Below are 14,267 nucleotides of genomic sequence, written 5' to 3'. Positions count from 1 at the left end.
TACATATTTGCAAATTCCTAGCACATAAGAACTATTTAGTCCTGTGTATCTGGATATAAATGCAAAGAAGTTTAACCCATGGATTAATCAGTACTCAGACCCTAGCTTAGTAAATCTGTAGTGATGAAGATTATAATATTTTAAGAAACTTCATATTTTTTTAAAAACTATAATTTTACCAGTATCTTATGAAGTATGTTTAGACAGATAATTCAGTTAAGGTCAAAATTTTATCACTGAACCCACAAAATAAGCTGACTCTTTAAATCATGAATTAATTTCATGAATAATTCTAGCTTCACACTAGATCAGGCCTTGTAGTAAACTAGAAAACTTTACAACCACTTGCCTACTCTGCTTAGCAAGTCCTTCAGAGTTGTGCAGTTTCCTCCCTACTTATTGTGTTTTTCTCAAAATTTATGGCAATCTGTAAGCAATATGGATACTGTAGACCTTATAATATTGTGGGACATTTAAAGGGTTTCTCTAAAAAAATGAGAAAGTTCAAAAAAAAAAAAAACCAGTGAATAAATTAATTGTACTACCTTCAGTAGAGATTCCACAGATACTTAATTAATCAAATCTGCTTTTAAATTATCATGAGTTAACATTTCATATTTTAGTTAGACCCTATGATGAGAAAGATTTTTAAAACTCTGATGAAACAAACTATTATGGATACATAAAATAGGGCTTTTAAAAGCAACAAATTATATGATAATTATAACTCTGGTTAATTTTGAAAAGACTTCTACCCTTAGTCCAATTCCTTGGGGGAAAAACATGTTACTTACAAAACTGCCTGACATAAGAAATCATTTAACCAATCAAATATTCCAAGAAATTACCATAGAAATACATTATCTGGGGGCATGGAGTGAGGGCAGAAGAACTCAAGATCAAAATCAAAGGGCAAAAATAAGTATCTGTTTAAGAACAGATGAACACCAGTAATTTGTATTGTAAAGTAAGTTTAATTAATGCATTTTACTTACTTTTTGACTTACAATCTCATGTCAGAGGAATGTTACTCAAGAGGAGAAAATATTTATCTCTGAATTATTAAAATTATGCAGAATAATGACATTTGTATTTTGAAATGATGTAAAAATTCTAAGAAAAAAAAATGTTACTTTGCTGGTCCAAATAATATCCAATCCTAATACCCAAATGCCTTCAAAATACATCCCTATGCCACTGACTCACATTTTCATTAGTGCTGATCGCTCTTCTAAGCAGTACACTTGCACACTTGTCTATGCAACTGCCATCCAAAATCTCCATTTGGATGTATCATAGTTTTTATAAAGTAAGAATGTCTCAGATTTGAGTTTATGGATCTTAAGCCAAACACAGTGTCCCTCACTTAAGTAAAAGACATCATGAGCCACCGTTGCTCAAGCAAGAAACCTCAGTATCCTCTGGACAATTCCTCTCCAAAGAACCAACAAATAGTGTTTGTTTTCCCTTCAAAATACAGCTTGAATCACTCAATTATCTCTAGCCCAAATCACACACAATCCAAGGTACTATTATCTTTAATCTGAACTCCTAAAGTGTTGTAACTGGCTACTTGACTTTATTCCATTTGCCACACCACAGCTACCTTTGCTTAAATCCTTTGGTGACTTCACCGATAGACTATAATTTCTCAAGACATAGAAAGGCCCTTCCCCACTTCTTCAGCTTTATCTCATATACCTCCTCCCTTGATATCTCTTTCTCCCACAAAAGCCTACCTTCCATTCTTCAAAACTATCAAAATCATAACATCCTTGGGATCTTCATACATGCTGTTCCATCTAAGACCAAAATTCTTCCTTCCTGTCCCCCATAACTCCAGCCCTCATTTGGCTAGTTCCTATTCACTCTTTAAGGCTAAATGAAGGTCTCTAAATTAGATCTCCTACTTTATGTTATCATAGCATCGTCTAGGTCTTCAGAGCATTTATTACAATTATATAATTGTATAGTCTTGTTAATTGTACATTTTCTTCACTATCTGTTGAGCTCTATGAAAGTAAATACTAGAGTTACATTATTTACCTGTGAACTCTTAGCATCTATATACATGCTTAGAATACAATAGGTCCTCAAAAGTATTTTTAGTGAAATAAAGGAACAAATCTAAGAACTAGGGCACTTATCTCCATTATAAAGTCTTCCTTAATGAATCTAACTGGTAGATCTTCTTGGAATCCTGAAGTTTTTGTAGGCTTACTTCTTTAGTATTCAATCTTTTATTTTATATGCCTTACCTTCCTACTGGCAAGTGCCTCTATTACAGGTATTTAAGTTACTTGGCTTTGTATCTCTGCATGGCATTTTGCACAAAAAGATGAATAAATATTTTTTTAAGATTTTATTTATTTATTGGACAGAGATCACAAGTAGGCAGAGGCAGGCAGAGAGAGAGGGGGAAGTAGGGTCCCTGCTGAGCAGAGAACCTGATACGGGGCTTGATCCCAGGACCCCGAGATCACGACCTGAGCCAAAGGCAGAGGCTTAACCCACTGAGCCACCCAGGTACCCCATGAATAAATATTTAAAATAAAGTCAAAAGATGGGGCCTGGGTGGATCAGTTAGTTAAGCGGCTGCCTTCAGCTCAGGTCATAATCCCAGGGTCCTGGGAACAAGCCCTGCATCGGGCTCCCTGCTCAGTGGGGAAACACTTCTCCCTCTCCCACACCCCTGCTTGTGTTCCCTCTCTCACCATCTCTCTCTCTGTGTCAAATAAATAAATAAAATCTTTTAAAAAAAAAAGTCAAAAGGAAGACACACAGAAAAGGCAGAAGAGAAAATAGGCTGTTATAAAAGGTAACATTCAAAATTTAAAGATTTATAAGACATGTCTTTACAATTCAGATACATCAGGTATGTAAGTTGCTATGACATAAGAGGAACTGTTCAATACATTTTCTTCCATCCTTTCTCCCTCCCTCCCTCTCTTTTTTCACCATGATAAGTGTACTCTTTAATCCCTATCACCTGTTTCAACCATTTTCCCCACCAACCTCCCCTCTGGTAACCATCAGTTTGTTCTTTATAGTTAAGTCTGTTTCTTGGTTTGTCTTTTTTTTTTTCTTTTTTCTTTCCTTTGCTTGTTTGTTTTGTTTCTTAAATTCCACATATGAATGAGACTACAGTATTTGTCTTTCTCTGACTTATTTCGGTTAGCATTATACTAGCTCCATGCTAGTTGCAAATAGCAAGATTTCATTTTTTATGCTGAATAATATTCTATTGTATATATATATTCTATATATATCTATATACAATATACTATACAATGTATATATGTATTCAATACACAATATATACAATATATATTCAATGTACCATATGTGTGTGTATACATATATACATATACACGTATATATGTATACACACACACATGTTTTCTTTATCTTTTCATCTATTAACGGACACTTGGGCTGCGTCCACAGTTTGGGTATTGTAAATCATGTTGCAATTAACGGGTGCATATATCCTTTTGATTTACTGTTTTTGGTTTTTCCTGGGGGTAAATATCCTCTTGTGTGATTACCAGATCATAAGGTAATTCTATTTTTAATTTTTTAAGAAATCTCCGTACTGTTTTTCACAGTGGCTACACCAGTTTGCATTCCTACCAAGAGTGCAAGAGGGTTCCTTTTTCTCCACATCCTCACCAACAACTGCTCTTTCTTGTTTTGTTTTGTTTTAGCCATTCTGACAGGGGTGAGGTCACACCTCATTGTAGTTTTGATTCGCATTTCACTAATAATGAGTGTTATTGAGCATCTTTTCATATGTCTGTTGGCCATCTCTGTGTCTTTGGAAAAATGTCTGCTCATATTGTCTGTCCATTTTTAAATTGAATTGTTTCTGGGTGTGGATTTGTATTAATTCTTTATATATTTTGAATACTAAACCTTTATTGGATATGTCATTTGCAAATATCTTCTTCCATTTAGTAGGTTGCCTTTTAGTTTTGTTGATTGTTTCCTTTGCTGCACAAAAGGTTTTAATTTTGATGTAGTCCCAACAGTTTCTTTGCATTTTTATATTTCTCTTGCTTCAGGAGACAAATCCAGAAAAAAGTTGTCAGAGAAATTACTGCCTGGGCTCTCTTCAAGGATCCTTATCATTTCAGGTCTTACATTTAGGTCTTTAATCCATTTTGAGTTTATTTTTGTGTATGGTAAAACAAAGTTGTCCCATTTCTTTCTTATGCACAAAGCTGTCCAGTTTTCCAAATTATCATTTGCTGAAGAGACTTTTTCTTTTTTTTTTTTTTTAATTTTATTTATTTATTTGACAGAGAGAGATCACAAGCAGGCAGGGAGGCAGGCAGAGAGAGAGAAGGAAGCAGGCTCCCCGCTGAGCAGAGAGCCCGATGCGGGGCTCGATCCCAGGACCCTGAGATCATGACCTGAGCCGAAGGCAGAGGCTTTAACCCACTGAGCCACCCAGGCGCCCCATGAAGAGACTTTTTCCCATTGAATATTCAGTCTTCTTTTGTCAAACATTAATTGACAATATAATTTGGGGTTTATTTCTAGGTCCATTTTTTTTTTAGGTCCATTTTTAAGCCAGTACCATACTGTTTAAATTACTACCACTTTGTAACATAACTTGAAATCCAGTATTGTGATACCTCCGGTTTCATTTTCATTTCTCAAGATTGCTTTGGATATTTGAGGTCTTTGTGGTTCCACACAAATCTTGGGATTGTTTGTTCTAGTTCTGTGAAAAATGCTGTTGCTGCTTTCATAGGGATTACATTAAATCTGTAGTTTGCTTTGGGAAGTATAGGCCTTTGTGTTTGTTCTTCCAATTCATTAGCATGGAATGAATTGCATTCATTTCTTTGCATTGCCTTGAGTATCTTCCATCAGGGTTTTATAGTTTTCAGAGTACAAGTCTTTCACCTCTTTAGTTAAGTTTATTCCTAGATATTTTATTGGCTTTGGTGCAGTTGTAAATGAGACTATTTTCTTACCTTCTGCTGTATAGGAATGCAACAGATTTCTGTACATTGATTTTGCTTACTGAACTCATTTACCAATTCTAATCAATTTCTGGTAAAGTCTTCAGGTTTTCTATTTATAGTATCATGTCATCTTCAAATAGTGAGAGTTTTACTTCTTCCTTACAAATTTGGATTCCTTTTATTTCTTTATGTTATCTAACTGCTGTGGCTAATACTTCCAGTACTATGTTGTGTAAGAGTGGTGAGAGTAGATATTCTTCTCTTGTTCCTGACTTAGGGGAAAACCTCTCAGTTTTTCACCATTGAGTATGATGTTGACTGTGAGATTTTTTGTTTTTATTTTTTGTTCTATATTATTAATTTGAGAGAGAGTAAGAGAAGGGGAGGACCAGAGGGAGAAGCAGACTTCCTTCCCACTGAGTAGAGAGCCCAATGCAGGGCTCGATCTCAGGATCTAGGATCATGACCTGAGCTGAAGATAGATCCTTAACTGACTGAACAACCGAGGTGCCCCTTCTGTGAGTTTTTCACATAAAGCCTTTACTATGTTGACATATAATAGACCTATTTGGCAGATCTACTTGGCAAAGGGGTTTTTATCATGAATGCATATTGCACTTTCAAATGCCTTTGACACAGTGAAATAATTACATAGTTTTTACCTATTATGGATGTGATGCATTGCATTGTTTTGAGAATAGTGAACCACCCTTGCATCCTGTGATTAAATCCCACTTGATCATAGTATATGACTTTTTTTTAATGTATAGTTGGGTTCAGTTTGCTAATATTTTGTTGAAGATTTCTCCATATATATTCATGAGAGATACTGGCCTTTAGTTCTCTTTTTCTGTGATGTCTATCTGGTTTTGGTATCAGGGTGATACTGGCCTCACAGAATTAATTGGGAAGTTTTCTTTCCTATTCTATTTTCTTGGAATACTTTGTGAAGAATAGGTATTAATTCTTCTTTAAAAGTTTGGTAGACATTCTGACTGGTGTGAGGTGGTATCTCATTGAGGGTTGGATTTGTATTTCCCTGATCCTGAGTGATGTTGAGCACTTTTGGCAAGGATGTGGAGAAAAGGGAACACTCCTACACTGTTGGTGGGAATGCAAGCTGGTGCAGTTACTCTGAAAAACAGTATGACAGTTTCTCAAAAAGTTGAAAACAGAGCTACCCTACCACCCATAAATTATACTTCTTGGTATTTACCCCAAAGATACAAATGTAGTGATCTGAAGGGGCACATGCACTCAAATGTTTACAGCAGCAATGTCCACAATAGCCAAACTGTGCAAAGAGCCTAGATGTCCATCAACAGAGGAATGGATAAAGAAGATGTGGCATTTATATATGTAATGGAATATTATGCAGCTATCAAAAATTCAAAATCTTGCCATTTGCAATGACATGAATAGAACTAGAGGGTATTATGCTAAGCAAAACAAATCAGTCAGAGAAAGACAACTGTCATATGATCTTACTGATATGTGGAATTTGAGAAACAAGGCAGAGGATCATAGAGGAAGAGATTACTGATTCAATCTCCTTACTGATAAATGGTCTATTCAAATTTTCTATTTCTTTCTGCTTCAGTTTTGGTAGGTTGTATGTTTCTAGGAATCTACCCATTTGTTCTAGGTTGTCTAATTTGTTGACATAGAGTTTTTCAAAATACTCCTCTGCAATTGTCTTAATTTCTGTGGTGTTGGTTGTTATTTCTTTTTTATTTGTGATTTTGAGTCTTTTCTCTCTCTCTCTCTCTCTTTTGGATCAGTTTGATTAAAGGTGTATTAATTTTGTCATCCTTTCAAAGAACGAGCTCCTGGTTTCATGGATCTCTTCTATTGTATATGTTAGTTTCTATATCATTTATTCCTGCTCTAATCTCTATTACTTCCTTCCCTCTGCTGGTTTAGGATTTTGATTTTTGTTCCTTTCCTAGCTCCTTTAGGAGTAAGATTGGGTTGTTTGAGATTTTTCTTGCTTCTCATGGTAGGACTGTATTGCTATTCACTTCTCTCTTAGAACTTTTTTGGTGCACCCCAAAGGTTTTGGAATGTTATGTTGTCATTTTCATTTGCTTCCATGCAATTTTTTATTTCTTCCTAGATTTCTTGGTTGACCCATTCATTGTTCTGTAGCTTGTTATTTAATCTCTGTGTATTATTTGTGGTCTTTCCAGATTTTTCTTGTGGTTGATTTCTAATTTCATAAAACTGTGATCAGGGAAGATACATGGTATGACTTCAATCTTTAATTTCTTGAGGCTTCTTTTGTGGCCTAACTTGTGATCTATTCTGGAGAATGTTCCCTGTGCACCCAAAAAGAATGTGTATTCTGCTGTTTTAGAATGGAATGTTCTGAATATGTCTGTTAAGTCCATCTGGTAGAGCATGTCATTCAAAGTCACTGTTTCCTTGATTTTCTTTGGAAAATCTGGATGATCTGTCCTCTATGTAAGTGGGGTGTTAAAGTCCTCTACTATTATTGTATTACTATTGATTATTCTATTTTTGTTTTATGTATTTGGGTACTATCATGTTGGGTGCAAAAATATTTAAAATTGTTATATACTCTTGTTGGAAGTTTAACATTTTCAACTATAATTTCAAACTACATAAAAGATATATTAATGATAACAGACACAAAAAATACAGCATCTCTCATTGTGAAAACGTGTTTTCTTAAGACTAGAGATTTTAATCAAGTTGGTTAATTTTTATATTTCATCTCTTGACATATCTAACTTTAGCTCCATAACACTGTTTCTCTTTTAATAACATTTTCTCCATAAACCACTGCAAAAAATGTAATAAAACAGGTTATGGTAGCTGGAAGTTATTGCCAAGTATCTGGAGATTATAATACAAAGTCCAGAAGCTCTTGGAAAGACACCTGAATTTAAGGAGAAATAAATAAAGTGTGGAACTCTAAACATCCACTTACTCATCTTAATGATGTAACAATGAGGTGTTACCAGGTAGAGTGCAAGGTAAGACTTTAACCTCATCCTTCATCTCCATTCCTTTCCTCTATCTTTTATTCAGAAACAAAGATTTTCAGTGTGAGAAATAAGCCTGCCCTTTTCATTGGGATTCATATGGAATTCTACTTTTCTTTGACTCTTTCTGCCCTACTGGTTACCGTTTGCAACATAAGCCAATGGATCAATCTCTCTCTCTTGATAAATTTTAACTAGAGTTAAATAAGGATTTGGGAAAATATACACAGGAGTCTTATCATAAAGTCTTTACTGTATTTTAAAGCCTAGAAGTTTATTTTCCATCAAAAAAGATTTTACTACATTTTCTGGATATGCTTAGACTCTACTTTCTCTGGCATTCAGTTTTATTAAATGAGATAAGTTTTTGAAGCACCTACTATCTATTTTTTCCTTTTCTTAATCATTATTTGTAGTTAAGTCATTATTTATCCACAGAAACCATTCCTGTTTAAAGGTTTATACCCAGTGTCACATTACACTGTTAGGTTGGGTCTATTTCAGTCTAGGAGTTAAGCTGAGTCTAGAATCTTTATTCCTAAAACACCTAATCCTGATTCCTAATTCTTAACATTCAACTTCGTATTTTCTTTCTCGCAATTGCCTGAGGTTTTACACCTTCTCAAGGTATCTGCTCAACAACATTTATTTAATATCTTACAGGGCCAAAGGACAGAAATTTAACAGGATACATATAGATAGCATGATATCTTTCCTGAAAGATGTAAATGCAATAAATAGTCACTGGATGTTCATTATGATCTGGGTGCCAGAAAATTTTTTTTTTTTTTTTTTTGAGAAAGAGCACTCTTTTTATTGGAGAGGGCTTTTCATATGACCAACGGATGAAGGCAGCCCAGTGGGCATCCTGCATATCACACTCAAAAAGGAACATAGGAGTGGTCTACTAGAGACAGAGCTTCTCAAGTGTGCTTCCTTGTATTTTTTATAAGGAATATTTTCCTTATATTTTTTTTAAGTCTTTATTTGTTACTTTCTTTCTATGTTCTCTCATGGCCATCAGACCAGCTTCTATACAGATTGCCTTGATGTTGGCACCAGACAGGTCATCTTTAGCCATGATCAAGTCGTCCACAGTTACATTATCAGCTAGCATTATCCTGCTTGTGTGGACCTCAAAGATGTGCTTTGTAGTGTTTTCTTTGGGGAGGAAGAACTCAATCTTTCTGTCAATGCAGCCTGGTCTAATAAGTGCTGGATCCAAACTTCCTATTTGGTTTGTGGCCATGATAACTTTCATGTCACCCCTTGAGTCAAATCCATCCAACTGATTCAACAGTCCAAAACTGTTCATTGAATTCCTTTCTTACCACTGGCATTTTAGTCATACCTTTTTGTTCCAATTGCATCAATTTTATCAATAAACAGATGGATGGTACATGTTCTTCAGCAACGCAAAACAATTCCCAAACATCACCTAGGTACTTCTGAGTAAGTTCAGAGCCAACCACTTTCAAGTAAGGGGCTAAGGTTTGGTTTGCTACTGCTTTGGCTAATAAGGTTTTACCTGTGCCAGATAGATCATATAATGACCTCCTTTGGCGTATTTATACCCATTTCTTCATCAATATTCAGGATGAGTAGAGAGGAAGCTCCAGTTTCCTGAATTTCCTGGATTTGGTTGACCAACCCCCCAATATCAGCATAGGTTTCCTGAGGGCTCTTTTCTACCTTCATCACTGTGACCAAAGGATCCCTGTCAAACATGAGCATCCCAATGATGGCATGTAGCCAGTGGATGAGTATGACTGAGCAGCCTGGTTCCAGCAGATGTTGTCTTTTTCAAAGCAAAGAATGCTAACGTAGTGCTCTGAGCCCACAGATATAGACATGATGGCATTATGGTCACCAGTGATCTCTTCCAAGGTTCCTAGCAATGTGAGGGTCCCTCTCAGATCACCCATCTGATCTTTCCTCCTCTTACTTTTCTTCTAAAGGCTTCATTTTTTCCTGGTTTCTAATGAATTCTTCCTCCATGAGAAGGTAGTCTTTAATTCTAACTTCAACAATTTTAACAGGCACTGAGTATGAGGTGTCACCAGTGCCAGCTTGCTGGCAGCATCTGGTCCCTTTGTTTTCTTCTTCTTTCTCCCACTTTACTTGGTACAGGAGGTTTGGATTTCTTGGTTTTTTTTTGTCCTTGTCACGTTTCTTGCCAGCTCCAGGGCCATGAGCACCACTCTGACTCTGATCCATCTTGCTTCAGCCACTCGAATCCTGGGTGCCAACAATTTCATTTTATTACACTTAATTCATGATCTAATAGTCAAGATGAGGCATGTATAAATACATGACATGTTTCTTAAAAATTCCATATAGTAAAAAAGAAAAAAAAATGTACGGGGCTAGGAGGTCAACCTCTTAAAAATATTTTTTCAAAAACTTTAAAAAGACCTGAAATGGGTGGAATTACTAAAAGGATATTAAATGCTATCTTGAACCAAGAGTCATTTCTAATAACCTCGACTTCATACCTACAGTTAGCTATTACACTTTTTATTCATAATTCTAGTCTATCCATAATTCTAGTCTATCCATAAGTCTATCCAAAAGTCTATTATACTTTTTATTCATAATTCTAGTCTATCCACTTCATAGCTACAGTTAGCTATTATACTTTTTATTCATAATTCTAGTCTTGCCTTTTTGTTCTTTTTTCTTTTCTTTTTTGAAGATTTTATTTATTTATTTATTTATTTTACAGAGAGAGAGAGAGAGAGAGAGTGAGAGAGGAAAGAGAAGCCAGGGGACAGGGAGAGGGAGAAGCAGGCCTCCCACTGACCAGAGAGTCCAATGCAGGGCTCAATCCCAGGACCTTGGAACAATGACTTGAGCCAAAGGCAGATGCTCAACAACTGAGCCACTCAGGCACCCCTTGCCTTTTTGTTCTATATCTACTGTACTCTTTATATTCTAATATCTATAATACTTGTTATAATATCTTTCAACAGGCACATGTAAATGAAATTACCTGTTTAATTATTAATTGAGAAACTTGCTTTGTCCAGCAAAAAATAAAAAATATCCAAAAATGATTGTTTAAAATTTGCTAAACTATGTCTCTGAGTAGATAAAAAGAATTTCTAAGACTTATAATTTTTATGTAAATCATCCTATCAAGCGTATCAGACAGCTAAAAAGGAAATTGATGGAAGAAATCCCACCTTAGGCTTTCCAACTAATACTGTATGAGCTAATCTGTTGAAACCTAGGAACTGAACTAGTATTGCCATTCAACAGCATAGCCAAAGAGGAGATTCAACCAGCATATAATTGGAAAAAAGTCAAATCAAACAGATTCACTATACTTGCCTGCAAATACCTAGAAAGATTTCTCTATATTCAAGAATGAGTGAGCAAAGACAAACAAAAAAATACAAACAAAACCCAGGGCCTATGAGAATAAGCTACAGAAACTGTAAAGGGAACATCATTCCTACTAGTTAGATCACTGACTATGATTTACTATAGGAACCAAAATAAAATTTTAGAAAGCTTTTTGACATCCTCAAATGTCAAAAGACATTAGTCCTATAAAATCTACACTGCAGGCAACAAAACAGGAATTTACATTTCAAGAAACCAAATCACTGCTACTGAATATAAACTTAGAGATGTACATAAGGAAAGGAAAATACAGAAGTCAGAGAAGATGTAGCTGAACAAAAAGTTGTGATTTCCCTCAAGGAGGAATTCACAGTAATTAAATGATAGGAATAATTAAAGAATTTTTCCGTAACTAGAAAGAGACATGTATATGAGCATGTAACTGCAAATGTTCATCATAAAGATGATTTGTTTGTTTAATTAACAAGACAAAGAAAACATACTATAAGGCTACAGAAAAGAATTAACAGGCAGCCCAGAAAGGGACTTCATACCAGTATGAATTCAGACTTCCTGTCAAAGCTAAACTGAAACTGTCCAAATGCTTAAGCATTTGTCCATATTTCTAGACCTTTCAGACAAAAAGAGATGTGCCCCAATAACTCTGTGTCCAAGTATGTGTGAAAGTAACAAGGATGACACTGTCAGACATAAAAAAGTCAAAAAATTTAAAATATAAATATATAAATATGTATAGATTATATATTTACTTATAAATATATATGCTATATGTTATGATATATAATATATGTGATCAAGTTCAATTAATCATCTGAATAAACAAAATAATTACTTTTACCATCTTCAGTGAGATTTAGATGAGCAATTTTTCAAAGAGTTTTTCAGGAGAAATTTCAAGCATGTATACTGGAAGATGTTAATTTCAAAACTGATTATCTTCCCAAAAGAAATTTTCCTTACTCATAAGCTTAAGGCATTTTTCCCAAAAGAAATTAACCTCTCCATTCTGATATAGGTGGTCAGAGAAATTGCTCTGAGAGGTCTTAAAGTACACACACATACACACACACAATTACACATAAGCTTACAAATACACACATACACAAATATGAATACAAACACACATATAACTTTTCTTCTGTTAAAGACAGTCACAAAGGAAGAGGAAAACATACTGAAGATAAATCCATATTTTACTTATGGTTACCTCTCAGTGATGGAATAATGGGTGATTCTCCTATACAGTTTTCTAGATTTACCAAATTGCCTTCAATGAACATATATCCTTTTTCTCTAGTTAATAAAAATATGCTACCCCAAAATTTCACTTAATGTACTAATGATATTTTTTGTAAAATTTTAGGTAATTCATGTCTAATCACTCTCTTTTCATTCAGTTGTTCATTTGTTTGTTGATTTACTTGTTTATTATACGGTAAATATATACACTAAGCATTTTCCATGTGCTAGCCATGTACCTAAGTACTGGCAACAGAGAAACAGAAAGACAGTCTCTTTCCTCATGGAGAGCCCACTGGAACACAATGCCTGAAATAAATAATTACAGCATTTGAGGAAAAATCCAGTTTGTTATGAGAGATCAGAATAGATTTAATTTGGATTTAGCTGACCAAGCAAGGTATCCTGAAGGAAATAACATATAAACAAAAACAGGGATTAATTGGAGCCTGACTAGAGAAAATATCTTTCATAGGAAGGAAGGAAGGAAGGAAGAGAGGGAGGGAGAGATGGAGGAAGGTAGGCCAGTGCTGTTATTCTCATACTGAAATGTTCAAATGTATTTCACTTTCCATCACACTGTTTTACCCACTAAGCACCAGTTTAAAAATTCTTTTAACTAAATTATTTTTAATGGCTTTCACAATGCTGGTTTAGTTTGAGTAATATAATCCTATTTACACTAGATACTAACTAACAAGATAATATCACAAAGAAAGAATTTCTCACAGATTCTGTAAAGCAGCCTAGGGCTGAAAGACAGAAGATCTTAAATTGTACGGGGTGATAGGAAAGATAAAACCAATCAACTCATTTGCCATTAAAATTTTGTTTCAGTGAATCCCATTTGGTACAACTATGTCATATACTATCAACGACCTGTTGTGAGTCATGGTCAAGCCTCATTTCTGTTAGGAACAGCTGAGCAGAAGAGACGGCTATGGTAAAAAGACAAAATACACTGTCCTTTCCTGAATTACCAGAATTCATATACACAAGAATTCTTGGCTTTAAACAGAACAGAAAACCCACCTCAAATTTAATATTATTTTTTAAAAAATATTATTACTCACTACAATATAACATAAAATCCCTTTAAATGAATATGTGGCAACCTGGCTCTACAATACATTCTTCCTTAACACTAGCAGCATCATGATCGTAAGCTCTTCTTGTCCATCCTAGAAATATACTTACCAGGCATTCTGTAAGGCCACCAGGTAGTCGCTACATATTAGTCCATTTCTTGGTCCATTCAAGTCCTCAGAGGAAACAAACTGAACACTTTAAGACTGAACACTTTATCTTTCAACAACTGACTGAATTCAGACAACTTCCTCTGGGAACACTGATTGGTTCTTTTCAAAAAGGGAGTGGTATGGCTGCTTTATCTGGCTGCTGAGAATCTACATGGAGGGTGTAAGTTTGAAAAGGTATGCCTTGAAAATTATGTGAGTTAACTATTAAATAATTTTTTAAGTTACAGCAAGAAGTACAGCTCTCACAGGACACGTGTGAGCAAATCACCTTTACGAATTATTTGTTTTCTACTCCTTACTTTTTAGTGGAACAGCTATTGAGTACATGAGACTGTGTAACTTTCTTTTGAAAAACAAACAAACAAAAAACAAAGAAAAACTAAATATTCCCAAGGAACATACTTGAATGTCACTTT

At 34.9% G+C, this 14,267-nt stretch overlaps 1 protein-coding gene and 1 pseudogene across 13 annotated transcripts in view; both read right to left on the bottom strand.

Moving 5' to 3' along the window:
- HDAC9 (histone deacetylase 9) overlaps nt 1-14,267 on the bottom strand; it is a 940,182-nt gene that overhangs the window by 287,151 nt on the left and 638,764 nt on the right. The gene's annotated exons all lie outside the window — the stretch shown is intronic.
- On the bottom strand, nt 3,440-10,896 carry LOC131829474 (26S proteasome regulatory subunit 4-like; annotated as a pseudogene).

This window comes from Mustela lutreola, chromosome 4 (genome assembly GCF_030435805.1).
Source record: "Mustela lutreola isolate mMusLut2 chromosome 4, mMusLut2.pri, whole genome shotgun sequence".
NCBI classification, from domain to species: Eukaryota; Metazoa; Chordata; class Mammalia; order Carnivora; family Mustelidae; genus Mustela; species Mustela lutreola.
This window is presented reverse-complemented; position numbering and strand designations above follow the sequence as displayed.